We start from the raw sequence: 6,334 nt of genomic DNA on the forward strand, positions 1-6,334 counted from the left end.
TTATGGATTTTCGGGAAAAACAGGAATTTTTTCAAGTTCAAAAAACAACTTTGTTTTTTGTCCTGATTAAAAAGGGTGATTTGATGGTGGAACGCTTGAAGTGGGTTGAAACACGTGAAAGGAGCGGTTGACGGGGGGAAAAAAGGGTTGGGGGAAAAAACGGGATTTCTGGGAATTCTTGGAATTTTTTTGAACTTGTAAAAATGGGTAGTTGGAATTTCCAGGATGGTGGAATGTTGTGATGGTGGAATGGTTTGAATTGGTTGAAAAATGTGGAAATGGTGGACGTTTGAAAAATGGCTAGTGCATTTTGAATGGGAAAAATGTCCCGGAAAAGCGGGAATTCTGGGAAATACGGGATTCATGAATAGTCTGAACAGTTTGAAATTGGTTAGCTTTGAATTGGGAGAAAAATGTTGAAGGTAGAGTGACAAAATCTGGAGAAAAAAAGAAACAGAAATAGATACATTTTGGTGTAGAAAACGTGTGAATATTTGGAGCATTCACACAATAATAACAATATTTTATAAATAGATGAGTTTTGTAACAGTCACACAATAATTAATACATAGATGAGTTTTGGAACATTCACACAATAATAATTAATTAATTAATAGATGAGTTTTGGAACATTCACACAACAATACAAATAATTAATAAATATGATGAGTTTTGGAACATTCGCACAATAATTAATAAACAGATGCGTTTTGGAGCATTCACACAATAATGACAATAATTAATAATTCGATGAGTTTTGGAACATTCACACAGTAATTAGTAAATAGATGAGTTTTGTACCATTCACACAATAATAATAATAATGAGTTTTGGAGCATTCACAAAATATTAATAACTAATAAATAGATGTGTTTTGGAACATGCACACAATAATGACTATGATTAATAAATAGATGAGTTTTGGAACATTCACACAATAGTAATAATAATAATTAATAAATAGATGAGTTTTGGAACACTCACACAATAATAATAATAAGTAATTTAGAGATTAGTTTTGTAGCATTCACACAATAATAATAACTAATAAACAGATTCGTTTTGGAACATTCACACAATAATGATAATAAATAGATGAGTTTTGTAACAGTCAAACAATAATAACAATAATTAATCATTAATAAGTAGATGAGTTTTGGAACATTCACACAATAATAATAATTAATGAGTTTTTAAACTTTCACACAATAATAATTAATTAATAGACGAGTTTTGGAACATTCACACAATAATAAAAAATAATTATTAAATATCAGTTTTTTGAACATTTGCACAATAATTAATAAATAAATGCGTTTTGGAGCATTCACATAATAATGATAATTTATAAATCGATGAGTTTTGGAACATTCACACAATAACAATAATTAGTAAATAGATGAGTTTTGGAACATTCACACAATAATAATAATAATTAGTAAATAGATGAGTTTTGTACCATTCACACAATAATAATAATAATGAGTTTTGGAGCATTCACAAAATATTAATAACTAATAAATAGATGTGTTTTGGAACATGCACACAATAATAACTATGATTAATAAATAGATGAGTTTTGGAACATTCACACAATAGTAATAATAATAATTAATAAATAGATGAGTTTTGGAACACTCACACAATAATAATAATAAGTAATTTAGAGATTAGTTTTGTAGCATTCACACAATAATAATAACTAATAAACAGATTCGTTTTGGAACATTCACACAATAATGATAATAAATAGATGAGTTTTGTAACAGTCAAACAATAATAACAATAATTAATCATTAATAAGTAGATGAGTTTTGGAACATTCACACAATAATAATAGTTAATGAGTTTTTAAACTTTCACACAATAATAATTAATTAATAGACGAGTTTTGGAACATTCACACAATAATAAAAATAATTATTAAATATCAGTTTTTTGAACATTTGCACAATAATTAATAAATAATTGTGTTTTGGAGCATTCACATAATAATGATAATTTATAAATCGATGAGTTTTGGAACATTCACACAATAACAATAATTAGTAAATAGATGAGTTTTGGAACATTCACACAATAATAATAATAATTAGTAAATAGATGAGTTTTGGAACATTCGCACAATAATAACTACTTATTAAATAGATGAGTTTTGGAACGTTCACACAATAATAATAATTAATAAATAAATGCGTTTTGAAACATTCACACAATAATAATAATAAATTGTTTTGTTTGGAACATTCACAAAATGATAACAATAATAATTAATAAATATATGAGTTTTGGAGCATTCACACAGTAATACTAACTAATAAATAGATGAGTTTTGGAACATTCACACAATAATAATAATTAGTAAATAGATGAGTTTTGGAACATTCACACAATAATAATAATAAATTGTTTTGTTTTGGAACATTCACAAAATGATAACAATAATAATTAATAAATAGATGAGTTTTGGAGCATTCACACAGTAATACTAACTAATAAATAGATGAGTTTTGGAACATTCACGCAATAATAACAATAATTGATAAATAGATGAGTTTTGGAACACTCACACAATAATAATTAATAAATAGATGAGTTTTGGAACACTCACACAATAATAAAAATAATTAATAAATAGATGAGTTTTGGAACATTTACACAATATTAATAATAATTAATAAATAGATGAGTTTTGGAAAATTCCCAATAATAATAATAAATAAATGAGTTTTGTAACAGTCACACAATAACAATAATTAATAAATAGATGAGTTTTGGAACATTCACACAATAATAATAATTAATTAATAGATGAGTTTTGGAACATTCACACAATAATAAAAAATAATTAATAAATATGATGAGTTTTGGAACATTCGCACAATAATTAATAAATAGAAGTGTTTTGGAGCATTCACACAATGATGATAATAATTAATAAATCTGTGAGTTTTGGAACATTCACACAATAGTAATAATAATAATTAATAAATAGATGAGTTTTGGAACATTCACACAATAATAATAATAATAATTGATAAATAAATGAGTTTTGGAACATTCACACAATAATAACAATAACTATTAAATATATGAGTTTTGGAACATTCACACAATAATAATAATAATAATTAATAAATGAGTTTTGGAACATTTACACAATAAAAATAATAATAATAATAATAAATACATGAGTTTTGGAACATTCACAAGATGATAACAATAATAATTAATAAATAAATGAGTTTTGGAGCATTTACACAGTAATAATAACTAATAGATGAGTTTTGGAACCTTCTCACAATAATAACAATAATTAATTAATAGATGAGTTTTGGAACATTCACACAATAATGATAATAACCAATAAATATATGAGTTTTGGAACACTCACACAATAATAATAATAATAATTATAGATTAGTTTTGTAGCATTCACACAATAATAACAATAATTAATAAATAGAAGAGTTTTGGAACATTCACACAATAACAATAATAATAATCAATAAATAGATGACTTTTGGAACATTCACACAATAATAAAAATTAATTAATAAATAGATGAGTTTAGGAACATTCACACAATAATAATAAATAGATGAGTTTTGGAACATTCACACAATGATAATAATAAATATGTAATGCGAGTGTGAATGTTGTCTGTCTATCTGTGTTGGCCTTGCAATGAGGCGGCGACTTGTCCAGGGTGTACGCCGCCTTCCGCCTAATTGTAGCTGAGATAGGCACCAGTGACCCCAAAGGGAATAAGCGGTAGGAAATGGCTGGATGGATGGAATAAATATGTGTGAATAAACATGAATAAATAGTAAAAAGTTGTCTATCCCAGCAGACTTTGTGGCACATCTTTTACTCATTTAATTATTTTATTCAATGACCTTTCAAAATAATGCACTGTGAACTTGAAGTTATAGAGAAGTGTCTTTTCTTACTTTTATTCTGTAAAATCTTTAGTCTTTGATGAAAGAGTTAAGAGTGTAATGACACCTTTTCACCTGAGGGTGGCAGTAACGATAGATTACATTTTCTACCGAAAGTCAAATAAAAAAAAAACTCTGTTGATTGGCGCTCATGATTGCAGTCATCGGCTTTTATTGTGGAAACATTTCCTTGATGGGACATCATTCCATCAAACATGTCAAATATTTCCATCATTGATGTGAAATAATTCCATCTTTGATGTGAAATAATTCCATCATTGATGTGAAATATTTCCATCAAACATGTGAAATAATTCCATCATTGATGTGAAATAATTCCATCATTGATGTAAAATATTTCCATCAAACATGTGAAATAATTCCATCATTGATGTGAAATAATTCCATCATTGATGTAAAATATTTCCATCAAAGTCCGAGGAGTTTCGCTGGCTCGCTGAGTCAGCGACTCACACTGCGCATGCGTTGGTCGCCTACGTACCCTGAATACTTTTTTTTATTTTATTTTTTAGCTGACGTAGCAAATGTTTCTGAGAGGTAAACAAGAGGACGGATTGTTGTCACGTGTCTGCAAACTCTGTTGATTAATGTCGACACAAGGGACAAGCGGTAGAAAAGCCTCTCGGGCTCGCGGCTAACAAAAGAGAGGCGGAAGTGCTCAGCAAAGATATGTGACGTCATCAACATGTGCATCCAACATATGTTGTCAACAACAACAACAACAACAACAACATGACAACAAATGTCAACAATTTCAAATCTCCATCTGCTTGACTAAATATTGTCCAGGAAAGAAAACTTCAACAATTACAAATAAAATATAAACAGAATAACGCAAAAATCATTTAAATCATTTAAAAAAATAAATAGGATAAGATGCTAAATTGTTCAGTACGAGTTTGACTTTTTAGGGCCGAACTTTTGTTTTGTTTTGTTTTTTTTTTTAATCTTTTCAACATTTTGTTCTGCTTTATTTCCATGAAATAAATGAATTGACCACACTGACTCTTGAACCTGATTGCACCTTTACTTCTTATACACTTTTACCTTTACTTCTTATACACTTTTACCTTTACTTCTTATACACTTTTACCTTCACTTATTATACACTTTTACCTTTACTTCTTATACACTTTTACCTTCACTTATTATACACTTTTACCTTTACTTCTTATACACTTTTACCTTTACTTCTTATACACTTTTACCTTTACTTATTATACACTTTTACCTTTACTTGTTATACGCTTTTATTCTGGAGTGCTGTACAGCAGGAAGTGACGTATCTCTGGTGCCAGCAATATATATATATATATATATATATATATATATATGTATATATATATATAATTTTATATTTTTTTAATAGAATATGCAATCATAAACTATATTGGCAAAAGTATTTGGCCGGACTCAGGTGTCCTAATCACCTGTCCCGGCCACAGGTGTATCAAATCCAGCACTTAGGCACGGAGACTGTTTCTCCAAAGATTAAGAACTGTCTCAGGATGCTACCTGTGCAACAAATCCAGTCGTGAAATATTCCTAAATATTCCAAAGTCAACTGTCCGCGTTACTAAAAGAAAAGTGAAGAGTTTGGGAACAACAGCAACTCAGCCAGGAAGTGGAAGGCCAGGTAAGCTGACAGAGAGAGCTCATTTTAGCGGTAAAATTCAAGCAACAGAGCTGCCTATTTTTACTTTCTTTTCTTTTTTTACCATAAAATCTTGTTTTAATGTTTTTGTTTACTTTTTTTTTTAATGTTCTAGTGTCCTAGTGTATATGAAAGAAAAAAACCAATACCAAAGTTGGTTTTACGATAAAAAAAACTCAAGTCGGCGGTATTTATCCGCAAAATCTATTGTCAATTTTACAGTCTACAATTTCATTTATCATCTGTTTTGAAATCATAAGTCAAGCAGATATTTAAGTGCTGTATTTATCTTTATTTTAACAACAAATATTTTTGGATTACATGATAATGTCATATTTTTGATAATATTGCATTTTAAAAGATATGCAATTACATGCAGTACGTGACTTTTCAGGTCAAAAAGGGAAAGAATAAATACATTTAGTACAAAAAGATGAAGCATTTTATTAAAATAATGATTCCAGGCCACTTCAAATAATGTGGCAGTCCAGATTTGGTCTTCAGTTTGTCATGTAGAAGATGTGAGTCATTTACTTTTTAAAGGGAGATGAGTCTGGACTACAGGCAGGCCAGTCTAGTACCCGCACTCTTTTACTACAAAGCCACGCTGTTGTAACACCTGGCTGGGCATCGTCTTGCTGAAATAAGCAGGGGCGTCCATGATAGCGTCGCTTGGATGACAACAACCAAATATTCCAGCTGTTACAAATACAATTAC

The sequence above is a fragment of the Nerophis ophidion genome, linkage group LG02, assembly GCF_033978795.1.
Source record: "Nerophis ophidion isolate RoL-2023_Sa linkage group LG02, RoL_Noph_v1.0, whole genome shotgun sequence".
NCBI lineage: Eukaryota > Metazoa > Chordata > Actinopteri > Syngnathiformes > Syngnathidae > Nerophis > Nerophis ophidion.